General features: G+C 39.6%; 1 protein-coding gene across 1 annotated transcript in view; it reads left to right on the top strand.

Annotated features, from left to right (window-relative positions):
* tmem121ab (transmembrane protein 121Ab) overlaps positions 1–14,585 on the top strand; it is a 34,912-nt gene that overhangs the window by 770 nt on the left and 19,557 nt on the right. The gene's annotated exons all lie outside the window — the stretch shown is intronic.

Below are 14,585 nucleotides of genomic sequence, written 5' to 3'. Positions count from 1 at the left end.
CAGTAACAGAATATTCTGTATATGGTTTTCAAAACTGTTGGTTCAATGTGGCTTCTGACACCATTTTATTGATGCTTTGGCAGTGGCAAATTGCTTTGGGTACTTAAATAAATGATAATTTACGTTGTTGTGCACACTTTTCTTAGTTGGTGAGGACAATGGATGGATGGGTGGTCAATTGATAATCCTTTGGTCATTACATTTAAAGAAAAAAATAGATAAAATCACTCCAGCAGATACAACTGTGCCTTATACCCAAAACTCAGCAAAATCGAGGTTACCCGGACATATCTTTCACATAATAATACAACACCCTGCATTTTTATATTAGGGAACATGTCTGATTTGACTGATATTTAGACAGAATAAGAATTAAATCAATACAAGTGTAACAAAATTGCGGTCTATCATCCATTTCTGATGTATAAAAATGTTTGACAAAAGGTTTAATCATTTAAGTAACCTTTTTCCCCAAATTATATAAAAAAAGCATTTCCAAATGATTATAGTGCTTCATACATATGTATAAAATGCACAATAAGATAATAAGATTTCAGTCTTAGGTGGCATTGAGCAAAAGGCAAGAGTACACTAAGGAAGGGTTACACAAATCAAATCTAGAAAGGGACCACCATTCCCATTCACCTTCACCCTGTTGCTCAATGAGAACTGAACACTTTGTGAGTCAGGCTAGTGTAGCACTACTCCATTTGTGACTGCAAGGCTCAGTCAAGCGCGGCAAAATATCATCACGTAGCGCAGCACATCAGAAATTCCACACGGTTTTAATTCTCGCTAAACAGTCTTTTAGCTGGGATTAAATGTTTGACCTTTTTTTAACGATAGCTGGATGCCATGGTCACCCAAGTATGCTCATTTCTCGCTGGCTTCAGGCTTCAGTGCTGCAGCTGTTTTGCACAGAGATATTAATTCAAGCTATATAAAAGAAGAAAAATGAACATGCCAGGCTGAATCCAGATAAGAAGTGACCCCCATTTCCTCCCACCTTCTTGCGCTTTTCCCCTACAGCACCGCAACTGACTTTGATAGTTCAAAATACACAATCAACGCAGAGCCCGAGCGTAAAACCCGCAGTGATTTTTTTTTACCCATTCCCGGATTTAACTGTGTCAGTTTTAATGAGGCTCATTAGGATTTCTGATTACATTGAGCGCGTGATAACGCTCGGCTAGACGTTAACTGTGTCTGATATGTCGGCTCAAGCTGTGACTGACAAGAATTTAGTGCAAATCGCAGCGGAGATGTTTCCACGGTGCCCCTCGCCAGCGTCCTTGAGAGAAATCACATTTGGAGGCGCCTGTTTTTCTTCTGGATTATTAAGCGCTGGGCTCGACTGTAAAGCGATTGCTCGGTCACATTCTGGGGATGACGAGCCAAATGCAAATTAATCTATCGTGCTCAATTTATTATCCGATAAATAGCCTATGAATTTGAATAGTGATGTTGCAGGGTTCAGGCCGTACGATTGGCCAAGTCTTTCTGGGTTCTTGATTTAGCAGGAAAGGAAATCTTTTTTTTTTACCTAAAAGGGTGTGTTCTCTGAACTGTCGTGTACTATAAAAGAGAAAATATTGTAGTGAAGTGGCCTCTGCTCTAATAGAGATTGGTCGATTACTAGATGGGGTTGTCGCCCTCGCGTAAAAGTGGCTTTTCTTTGGCAAATGGAGGGAAAAAAACTTAGGAAGCAGGTGGCTGTAATTACATTTTATATTCCTGATATCAACATGATGTAGCACCACATACATACTGTGACACAAATGGTCTAAAGGACATTTCATCTGCCGAATTGAAGCTCGGTGTAAGGTTTTGAGGGTCACCGCAAAATAGCAGTGCTAAAAAAATATGTTGTACAACTTCCATATGTACATATAAAGGCCAACATTGTAGACCTTTATTCCTTTTCTTCAGTTGATGAACTCATCTACATGTATAAGAGTTACAATGCAGTTTCCCAGTCTTGGAATTGATTAACCTTTTAAAATAACAACTTTAAGGTCAGCCACACACTTCCTAGCATCCAAAACACTGCACGCTAGTGTGATCCATTTCAATGTTTTGCATTACATCCCTTGCAAACTGAGCCGCTTTACCCGATCGTGCACTTTGCATGCTTGTTGTGCCGTGAACTGTTGTTTCTGCATGCCTCGAATTCCATTTACGGGGCTCTTTAAAATTCAGCCAGCCCTTGCCGCTAGAAACTCAATTAAATACAGTATGGCTATAAATACACCAGCAGAAAGCCACCGAGCCGGTCTACACAGCCTCTTAGCCCCCACACCACTCATCCCAGGCTTTGACCCCTCCCCCACATCAGCACTGCATAGTAACTGGTGGTCAATTTGAGTGATGGGCTGATGACAATGTGGGCGGCTGTCACGCGGGCCAAAAACAAGCATGCTCTTGAAAACTATGTGCGCCGGCAACATCAGTCGCGATTGTTCATTTGGCAGGGACAAGACGGCCTAAATGAGAGTGCTTTGTCTTACTCTGTATTACGCCAGCTCGTGCCATACTTGCTGAAAAGTTGTTGGAAACCTCATCGGCTGAAACACGGTTGCTATTGCGGCTATATGCTGGATGCACATTTTTCAATTTGACAGGCTCCCTGGAATCTGTAGTTTAAAATGATAAAACCTTCCTGATATAAATGGCACCCATGCCAATCAAATGGGATAATCAGTCATAAACATGTATAATAATATAACTAAGGAATACATGAGGGAAACCAGCATCTAGACTTCACACCTTGGAACTGTTTTGCAAATACACCGCTTAATTATAGATTAGAAAGGGTAAACTTGTTAACCAGACATCTATTATGGATTGTGTTGTGATCTTTTCTAACGTGAGCATGACATTTGTGTTTGTATGGGGCTAAACAGCAGCGTTTTGTAAGAAACGAAGCTCCAGGAATTTTATCTACTAAGATGGGCAAAATAAATAAATGTAGCATAAAAAGAAGTTGAGCTAAAGTTAGATTAAAGCATACTGCTACATAAAAGCGTCCAAATTGTGCATCTTCATCATATTTAAGTGGATGTTTCAGTGCAGTTAAATTAATTCTCTATGGGTGCACAATATTAAGGGTTTCAAAGTAGGCGAGCAAATCTTCAATAACTCTTTTAATAATGAATCGCTGGATTCTGGCAGCACTTTGAAACTGTTCATATTATTCCATCTTTTTACTAAAGGTTGAATTCTAGTGTCGTTACGCAACAAAACACATTTCAACAACAGTTTTAGATTTGCAGCTGAAGTCCATCTCGCTCTTAAAAAATGTCGTGATCAGATTAAAAATGATTATGTGACTAAGAGTATAAAAAATGGACAGGTGGTTTGGAGAAATAAATAGCTCCTTGGGTGCTCACCATCCCATAAATATTGTGAAAATTACAAATCAAAGACCTAATTTTCTGAACGTTTTTATAGGAGAAAACAAAGTACTATCGTGACTAATAACTGCACGGTCGGGTGAGACTTTGAAGCTTGATGGTGTGATAAAAATCCGTCCCATCCGCGGAGCAGTTAAAGACTTTTCCTCATCTGTTGTGACCGTAGGTGTTTTCTTGCCAATAAATCAAAATAAAAAATACTCTTCCTTTTTCCCACTTTTTTTGCATCTCATGAGAAAATTTACCAATAGGATCCACTTACAGAGCAATCTGCACAACACGTACCCCCTCCCCACCCAATCCAGACCCATTGGCAGCACACTGAAAAGCAAAGTGTGGCAGTGAGGGTGGATAGAAATGAAATATTGGACCCATTGCAGCCCCCAGGCTAGCAGTTATCCGAGATACACAAGCGATGGGCAAATACATCAGCTCAGATGTCGCAGTCTGGTCTATGTTGGAGACATATGACACATTTACTGTATTCCCTCAAATAATTTCAGTCCCTCAAATGGACAACTTGCCTCAAATGGTCAGCATGTGCTTCATCATTTGATGATAACTACATTCCCACTACCACAACAAATGGATGCTTTCAAGTAACATGTTGCTAACCAAAACAGCAGCAATAATGCATGTAATCAGGGTCTCAATATGGCAATTTCAGCTAATAGTCCAATTTTACACTCCAGGTTCACAACATGAATTTCAACATATATAATATACACTGCACAATTTTAATATGTATATTCTGTCTAGTAAAACCCTCTACCATTTGTAGTGTTTAAGATGGCAGGTAGATTTTTTTACTAACATTACCGTATTTTGCTGTTTAATATAACCCCCCCCCATTTAATATATATTTAATATATGTTAAATCGTAGGGGTATATTAAATGGCGCACAAACGGGAAGGTACGATCCACTACGCACTCTATGCTGTGACGGGGTGCATCAGCATTTTGCAGACTAAAACTACTTAATGCTCAAGTTAAATCTACTTACTGCTGAATAAAGTCTGACTTGGAAATTTAATGAACTTAAGTATCTATAATTATGCCCCATGAACACCATACAAATCTTGCCAAATCGTTTAATATACCCAGGTATTTTAATCGGCAGGGGTATATTAAATGGCGCACAAATGGGAGGCTCAAAAAAGCAAAAATCATTTAATATACCCAGGTATATTAAACGGGAAAATACGGTACATGAATTGGGATTAATATATAATACATCTGCAGTGGCATTTTCCCATTATTGGCAAATACTTGCACTTTAAGGCTAACAGCTCTGAACAACATGGTGCATAAAGCTTAGCAGGGAACTCATTGGAGACTGGTCAAAGAGTAGTTGGTGCAGAAAATAGAGAAGCGTACTGTAATTCCATGTTTAGGCTTGTAACGGAGGTGAACACCTGGTTAAAGCTGTTTGGCACAAGCCCTGAGCACTTGCTCGAGAACTCTATCAGCCTTGGACTTGACTCTGCAGAGTGTTTCTCAAATCCTGGTTCAAAACGTTGATATTGGGATTTATTTATTTTTCAGTCTTTCATTCATTACCGGTTTACAGCTTATAAGGATTCATCATTGATCCCAGCTAAGTACACATGGTACACCCTGAATGAGTTGCCATCCCATCCTAAACCACAAAAATTATAATGATTTAAAAAGCCAGACTATATTTTTATCCATATCACACATCAGTAAGAAGTCAAAACAAGTACCATCAAATGAACTATCAAATCACACCGATTTTGAAACGTCTGTTTCAATTTTCAATGAATTTTACTCCTCCATGTGACGATGAAAGAAAAAAAATATCTGCCGGGAAATATTCTTTTCACGAGTAAACAGAATATAGTGTCTCACGGCTCCGTAGAAGGAGATGTAAGAAGTGAAGTTATTTCTACAGCTGAATGCTCACCCTCTAAACTGCACTTTATTTTTGTCGCCCAACTTGTATGCCGTATGCAAATAATCCAAAACGTAACCAACTCAATACATTTATACGATCGTGGGGAGAAAAAATAAATAGTTTTTCCCTTCACGACAGTAGTATGTATGCAATGTACACATCATTGTTAAACATTGTTCCTCATGGGTTGTGGGATGAGGTTCACTGGTGCTACCCTTGCAAAATAACATTAAAAAGAAGACATAAAAACAAAAGAGTAATAGGATTCAATGTTGCAAGTCGTGTGAAAAGATTCTAGAGTCTATAAACTTTAACATGGCTTATATTTTAGACCGCATTGAAACTTGTGCCTTTTACAGTCATTTAAGAGAAATTAGAAGAACCTGTAAAAAGGAGAGTTGAGGTTTTCCTACAAGGTGGACATAGTGGGGTATTATTTTCCTCACTTGATTAAAACAGTAATAAAAAATACTTACAATATGTGCGACAATGTTCACTTAAAGCTAATCTGTGAGTATGCACGATACGTGTTTCACGGCTATCAAGAATATCCTGCGTCTTCTATAACAAATTTACTACAACTACTTTTTGCTGTGTACTTTTGAGTGTGTACTCCTGTCCAGATGGTGCTTAATCTGGCATATTGTCTGCTGTTCATAAGCATGCATTTGTGCAAGTGTGCTGAGCATGTGTCGGTTCGACGAGTGGGCGTCTGGAAGTGTCTGTTCACGTTGGTGTATGTGTCAGGATCTTCGCTTTTGCGCGGGAGAGAAGATGTTTCATTAATTTTAGGGAAGGTTGGCAGAGGCCGACCAATAAAAGTCAGGTGCAATCTGGGACTTAATGTAATAACGTTCACTATAAATTCACAGCAATCAGTAAATCTAAATCCCTTGCTTGTATCTATTCAGTCATGCTTTTAATGGCTCTTAATTCAAGGTCATGGAAAATGAATGTTCTCTGGATGCTGCAGTCCAAGAAAATAACTTGTAAAAAATGGTTATGTAAAGGGAATATGAGATTTGATGCAAAAACTCATGTGGAAAATTCAGGTCAGGTTAAGGGGAATTTGTTTTCTGTATGTTGTCTAGGAAAATTGTCGCTTTACATCGTTTCTGATCAATCCAATCTGCCGTCTTCTCAACATTTGCCTCGATCTTCCATTATGTTCTTCAATGTATGCAAATAACTGCAATACAGAAAGATATTTTACATTGAGTCTTATCTCTATTTATTCCTCTTTCTTGTTTAGACATTGGGGGACAAAAAAATGCTTTGTTGGTACTTTTAATGGTATTTGTTCACATCTGTGTGTAAAAACTAACATTGTTTTGGCAAAAGTTTTTTTGTAATTAAAACACCTTAATTTTGTTTGCAATAAAAAGCTGTTTTCCCATACTCACTGCCTTCCATAATCACAGGTGCAGTGGAATCTATCCCACCAGAGTTTTTTTTAAGAATGTGCAGTACACCCTTGATGTTTTCTCTAGCCAATCTATGGGCAAAAAGAGAAAACTATTCACACTTCAGTTTCCCAACTGCAAGTTTTTTTTGCAAAATGAGGCGTAGCAGGTGTGTTCTAAAACACAGTCAACTACAGAGATGGTATGCAAACTCTACACAGGAAAATCAATATCCAAGGAATTTTTATATCATTGTCTTTGTACACTAGATATTGTTCTCCACAATTTACAGACAACTTGGCCTCACAAACAAGAAAAAAAAAATCTTATTTAAATCTAATTCAAACAGGGCTGCTCTTAAAAGGACTTGCTGAAGGCCACCTCAACATTAGTCAAGAAGCAGGCTTGCATCTATCCAGCGGGAGCCGTGACCCTTCCGTTTAAAAGTCGAAGACTAGGTGCTACATTGTTCTACAATGTAGCACCTAGTCTTGGACTTTTTCACAACACAGTGAGGGTACTACAATGATTGTAGTACCCTCACCGTGTTGTGAATCTTGCTGATTATTTACACTCTGAGAAGATGTAGCAGATAGGCGCTTGCATGCAATTATGTGTCTCCATATGCCTTCTGCAGTCATGTAGATGTTAATTAATTATGCCATGGTCCAATAAGTAAACAATATTCTTTGTTTTGTGTACACGTTCAACAATGGGACTCGGCCGAGAGGCACGGAAATGCATTCGGTTGTTGACGATGCCTTCTGATCATTTATTTTGGTATTGAAATGAAGTCACGTCTAGGCCGAAAGCTATACAGTCGTTAATTAGAAGCATTATTTGCTTCTTGCCTTGTTTTCGACGGGGGGGAAGTGTTGCCGCCCCAAAAAACTTTGATGGGACTCTTTTTTAATGTAATTAAACTGGGCAAAGGCACTCGGATGCCAGGTTTGCTGACACTCCATGTTGTAGGGCTCTACAAGCAAGGCTCTCATGATTTAATTGCGGCATAAACACACACACAGCAGGCAACAGAGAGGATCCAACAGACCGTGCCTCACACTTTGCTGGCTGGGTAGCCTTTTGCATTTCCCCCCTCGTTTGTCACTTTCTGGCATTTGCTGGAACGACACAAATTCACCATCTTTGCGAGTCGTACGAGGTGAGCTCTGCCATATTAGGGCTTGAACCCCGGAGGCAGCACTGCAGGGTGACTGCTAGTATGCGCCAGGCTGAGAGCAGCTGTAACAATAGCGTAAATCAGAATAAATGCAGATCAATTGTGACAGGGGGGGAGAAACCAGTCTCCTTCAGCCAGGCTGCAGCTACCACCAGTGGACTGATTAGTTCACAGTAGCAGCCGCTTTCTGGGGGGATGCATGCTCTTCGTGGTGAGAGGCAGAAACATCTGCTAGTGTGTCACTGCCTCTGGCTGTAGAGGACTTGTCTCTCCCTCTCTCTTTAGATTTCTCAGCCCCTGCTCTTCCTTCAGCCATCACTGCCTATAACCTCATCTCACCTCCTTGTATTCCCTCTCTTCTTGGAGCACTTAACAGCAACATCAACAAAAACCCAGCAGCCATGTAGTCTTTAAACGTACTGCCGCTGTCCAGAAAGTGTCAACACATGAAGCAGTTTCTCTGTGTCCCTCCCTCGCCAACTCACTTAGTAAGGCACTATGTTAAGGAAAAGATTCATCTGCAATTAACTGCAGATCTAGGCAAAATAATGATAGATGAGGATGAAACAGTTTGTGCCTTGCCTGACACGTGAAGCAATCAATTCAAGGCTGTCATTAATACTTTGAGGCCCATTTTTGCAGTTCAGTTTGCGACCATATGAGAGGGATTAGTAGGATTTGATCAGATTTGCATCACTTTCACAGGAGATGTACAAAGTCCGAAATGTGCATACCAAATTTATAACTATAACAAATAACAAGGGGGAAAAAGTCTTATAATTACACTAATAGACCAACGATAAACGTAGCATGATACTTCCCACAGACTTTATGATTCTTCCCCCATAACTTGCATGTCATAGTACCAAGAGGATGACAGAACTAATGGTGGACATAGAAGAGAAAACAAAAGTACTAATGTTAAGTGCTGTTTTTTGAGTGGGGATTACAGATAATTGCCCTTGAAAACTCTTCTTAAAAGCAGGCACACTTATCTGTATACCTACAATCTATTTTGCTCTATAAAAATAAAGTCATCCCTTAACAAGTCACATTTTTCCAAAATAATCATACTCATCCAACTCTTCCACTATTGTCAGCACATTAATGATTATTATCTGTTGAGAAATCAATAGACACGGCTGCGTCCAGTCCGTATTACATAACTGTGCCATATTAGCACAACACAATCAATAGGCTTAACAAGAGACGAACTGTCTTTTTTACAAAATCATACTAACATTTTTCCTACACTTACAAATGAACACACTATTTTTTTCCATGTTTATCTGTGCATTTAATGGTCAGCAAAGTATAAAGACATGGTCATTGTTCAGAATTGCCTCATATATTAGTTACAGTGTCACACCAAAAAGTGGCATAATGTATTTTAATGATAATATTTAAAAGAGTCAACTGAATCGCAATTTTGCAGAATCTGCTTTAGGTTTATCAGTACCATCATGCAACATAATACAATATGGTGTATATATATTGCACTGTTATTTCCTACCTTTGTAGTGTAAAACCAACCTGTACAGGTTTTTTTAAAGAAGCCTCATGAGACAGAACAGTCAAGTTCTGAATTCTTTTTCCAAGGCTTCAAACGGGCTATTTATGTGGGTGTTGCTCCTGGAGCAGGAAATGTGGCGATGTTGGGTGCTTCATCTTTGTCCACACAGCTCTCTGGCAGCATGGCCGAAATTTGCTGCCCACAGTTTCAAGTCAGAGCCAGAGACACGGGCTACAGCCACCAGCAGACCGGAAAGCTTCATCATCCAGCAAACATGCTCATTTATCCAGAGTTGTCCAGAACATAAAGGGATTACTCGAAGATGTACAAAAGAAAAAGTCTCAGACTTCCTTGTTTTGCTGGCTTTGTCGGGCTCTTTTATGTGCATTATATTCGATTCCTCTAATTCAAAGCGGCTTTTCCCTCAGTGTTTTCACTTAACTCCCAGAAGCATGATGCCTTTGAACATTATTCTTGCACTCTACCGATCAATATCAACTATGTTGTGCATCAGTCTGTTCATAATGACTCAAATTTAGTTGCAATAGATTTTCTTCCTTGCATCAACATCTCAGTGGAGACGAATCAGCATATGGCAACCCGCAGTAAATGCCGTCTAAATACTGTCTGGACAAACATCAGATCTCTCGTGTCTCACAAAGCTTTCTGTCATTCCGAATATTGAAAGGTGACAGAATTGAAGCGCACAAATTCCACATCACAGCAGTCACTCGGTCTGATGCAATCCGATTCGGAATCAAACAACTAAGAAGTCAGGGAGTCGCACCACGGGAGCAGAGTGACAAGATGTGATATAATTGCCGAACAAGTGCACTACTCAGTCACTGTTTAGCCTTCAGAGGCGGTTGACAGGAGTCAAAGAGGTCAGTCAAGCGAAGACTGCCTTGCGTCAGTGGGTTTGGTGCGCTTTACAAGATCTCTGCCAATAGCCTTCGCGAGCAACAAGGCAGGCTGCTCCCTTGAATGCACTGAGAACATTTTGCCAAGCACAACATACCAGACCACACATGCATAGATCTTTAAACTGTCCTGACCTATGTTAACATCAGTGTTTCAGAAAAATCTAGTCTAGAAAATACTCAATATTTTTGTAATGTATAGTATGGTACTGCATTTGTCTATTGTACGTATGTAACAGTTGTCAAACTGGTATCAGTTATAAATCTGGTTATCATTTAGATAGAGTTGTCAAAGCTATTAATTGAAAGGTCCGGGCCTTCTAATGAAGATGTTTGATCGTTTTCTCCCAAGTAATTTTACTGAAAGGTCAAGTTTACGTCCCCCCTGTTAAGATTGCAATCATTTGTCAGCCATCTTGGCCCAAAGCTGCTTTAAAATCAAGATGCAGTTAATGATCTCGTTTCCATCTAAAGGACAAAGGATCACTGTAGAGCGATAGGAAATAATTAACTAACAGATGTCAAGATTTTAATTGGATCAATTAGTCAACACTTGGGCAACACTGCTTTTTTTGTTAGTTTTCATCAGACTGAATGTTTTAGAGATGATATTCATGCATTCTTTTCCGTTTTGCTTTTATATTTAACTTGAAATTAGCATTGAAATAGTTTTCAACTTGTTTATAAGCTTTTATAATGTTTATCATGTACTGTAGGGTAGAAAGCTGCAGCTGAGATTCAAACTCTGAACCTCAGAAGTGCGAGGCAGACGTGCAAGTCATGTCTTCTGTGCTGCTACCTACTCATGCATTCTTGCAAAACAAATTGCTATAAAAGCCAGACACCAGATGCATCTAAACAACCTTGGAGACAAATGCCAAGTTAGAAGTTGTGTTTAATTTAATTCTGCTGCTCACAAATCTAACCATTCATCCATGTTTTATACCGCTTTTCCCGAAGAGCCGTGTGCGTGAGGCAAATCAAACAATTGTTCGGTCTAATATTTGATTTTAAAAAAAATCCATCATTTTCAATGGAGGACCATGAGTTAGACAGCTCTCAGGACCCTAAAATGTGATCACTATGATGTTTTTTGTTGGTGTGTACATGTGACAGTTTTAACTCTAGAGATGTTTTGATATTTGGGGTCAAAATAATCCTGGAGCTCGCATTAAAAGACACGAATGTTATACATCTTCCAAACTGCACAACAGCCTTTCCACCAATTTGGCATTAGAGAGGCTTCAACGCAGACTTAATCATGGACGAAGATGTTCATCAATATCCAGTCTTAACACTTAAGCCCATTTAAGACTCCTGTTCTGCTTCGGCAGCACCCCGCCAAGTTTTTTTCATCAGTCTGACTTCCATCTTAAACAGGAAAAGTCACTTTGTGGAGGTCCTATACTCTAGACCAGGGGTGTCCGGCTCGGGTTGGTTCGCGGGCCACGTTAACGTCAATTTGATTTCATGTGGGCCGGACTATTTTAGATATAATATTTAGATTTTTTTTAATAAATGGATTAAAAGAACTGGATTAAAAGCCCTGTATATTCAGTTTTTTATAGATCTAAAACAATGTTTATTTTAGCTTTTTATATATATTTTTAGATTTTACAAAATGATTTTTGAACTAAAAACACAGAAAAAATTGATTAAAAAATTACAATTATTGATTTAAAAGGGTGAAAATCAGGAAATTTCATATACATCTATACTCTTCATTTTAATTTGATCCTAAAACAGAAAGTCGGCACTCATGATTTACTTTCCCGGGCCACACAAAATGATGCGGCGGGCCAGATCTGGCCCACGGGCCGCCACTTTGACACATGTGCTCTAGACAAACGTCTTGTCACCTTGGGCATCACAGCAGGAAACTGAAGGTGTATGGTATCCTTCACCAAGAATGTCCAAGCTCAGCGCAACAGGTTTTGCCCTCTGAACCACGATGGGAGACCTTGTCTCAGTGTGTCAGCCTTGGCGAACGAGACATGGTACATCAGGCTTAAGTCAAAACTCAAGTGAGATAAGAGGAGGAGGAAGGAGGTAAAAAAGGCCGCCACCGCTGCAGGTGTGCGGCTGTACGCCAACGATAGAACGCTTGTGTCGTTCATCGGCTTGCTGCTCACGACTGCAGTTAATTATTCACCGGGGTTGTGCTGCAGAGATGAACTGAGTGGCTCTGGGATAAAGGCACTGAAGGGGGAAGATGGAATTATAAAACCTAATGACAGCGCTCTGACTGAATTGTAATTTCTTCAAATTGATTTTAAAGAGGCTCGCCGACCTAACTACCATAGACAATGTCTACGTTACCTTTCAAAATCACACTGAGTGGACAGTTTTACAACTGTCCTTTTGTTCTAATCCATTCGTGTTCACATCTCCCAAGAATTGAATTATCTTACAAACATACGGAAGGTCAGGACAAATGCTATAATGTTTCATCTCAATTCTGCGAATTGTTTTATAACATTACCAGGAAAACGCTTGAAGGGGAATCGCATAGCAATGTGACCTTAATAAAAACTACAAATCGCCTGAAATTAAAGAGAATTTTTTTCTCTTTCATTGCCATGGCAACCCTAGATAACCTACTTTGGTGGTCTATGATATTGCATGCAAATCCGTGACCCTGATGTCAATTGAGACTGGTGCCACGCAGTAAAACGAATGCGTAGTCGGCAAATTCTAATGACATTGCTTCACTTTAAAAGGTGAAGTTTTTACTGCATTCCGTTTGTCAGCAAGAACAAAAAAGTTGCTATTTGCCCAGAATGATGGGCACAAGAATCAATGGATTGTTAAGAAAGAAATGGCCATTTTTCTTAAAGCCAGTGAAGAAAAATGGAATTGCTGCTTGGCTGCAACCACTAGGGGCATTATCGATTTGGTCACCTATTTTGTCTCAAGAAAGAAAACATGGCGTAAGCTCTGGGATATAATCATTTGATCCATTTCTGTGTCCATTGCTCGCAAATAAATGCTACAAAATAGTGCTGGGCAATTCTATGGTACCTTCACATTATAATTATTATCTCAAATAAAAAAACACTCATTTTTTCCAATAGATTGATGACTTTCGGTCAGAACAAGAGATACATTCTCACTAATATTTGAGGGTAACTCCAGTATAGTCACAATGAAGAGCTTCTGTCAAAATGCAAATTTAGGTCATTGCTCGTCCGTGTTTTTTTGTGATAGTTGAGTAGGAACTCATCAAATAAAATAATTGATACATTTTCAAAAAAGTCCATTCTTCAGCAAGACCAAGCCTAGTCCAAATCCCCATAGCAAGCCACTTGAACAACACAGCAGACATCGTGATCTTAAAACGCGAAACCCATCCCTGAGGATAAATTTGAATTTAAGCGCGACTGTTTAATTGGTATTGCATGCAAGCAACCACAAAGAAATAATTCCAACTCAGAATAACAAGTATGAAGTTGAGGAAAGAAATGTCAGCGTGCCTTGCTCAAGGATGACAGCCATGCAGACCAAATGTGACCCAAAAAAAATCTCCTTGGAGACTCAGTTGAAAGGCAGTCGCCATCTTCATTATGGACGATATACTAACAAGAGTAAACCCTTTGAGTTTATCACAGGGGAAATGTTCCAGACTTAGCCATGATACTGTAAGCATGCAAAAATATTCACAAGCGTATTTTTTTCTCTGCTCTTAGGGGGAGAAAAAAAAATACTATTACTGGCGCTCGGTTGGATGTGATGAACTTCTCTGCCTCTCTTTCCTGCTGTTAACTATGCAATATTTTTTCCAGTAGACGTCACTGCTCGGGGCAGCACAATGTGGTACCGCACTAGAGGCAAAGAAGTATAAATTTGGATTTGCTTGCTTTCTTAAAAGCCAGAAAAAAAGATTGCTTTTAAAATCGAGTATTTATTTTTTCTACAAAATCTTCAAAGCATAAAAGGGAAATAATTAGAGCTACTTTTTTCACCCTCACCCGGAGTAACCTCACAATGCGTCAGTTGTCTACTAGCAAGGTTCATTATTCTTCATCTAAAAGCCATGACTGAGTTCTGAGAGCAAGCTGGATCCCAAGTCATTTGTTTCTCCTCTCCCCGTCTATCTCTTGTCCTTTGTGACCACCACGCCTCCTCGCCAATGCCTGTTACCCGGCTAAATGCGCAGCAGGCCGTGGAAAAGAGCAAAAGGTTCAGTGATTGGCAGAGATAAGGCCTCTAATTAGAGGCGGTGATTGGGTATTGCGGAGGG

This window comes from Stigmatopora argus, chromosome 19 (assembly GCF_051989625.1).
Source record: "Stigmatopora argus isolate UIUO_Sarg chromosome 19, RoL_Sarg_1.0, whole genome shotgun sequence".
In the NCBI taxonomy this organism is placed as follows: domain Eukaryota; kingdom Metazoa; phylum Chordata; class Actinopteri; order Syngnathiformes; family Syngnathidae; genus Stigmatopora; species Stigmatopora argus.
The sequence above is the reverse complement of the archived record's forward strand: the minus strand, read 5'-3'. Positions and strand labels throughout refer to the sequence as shown.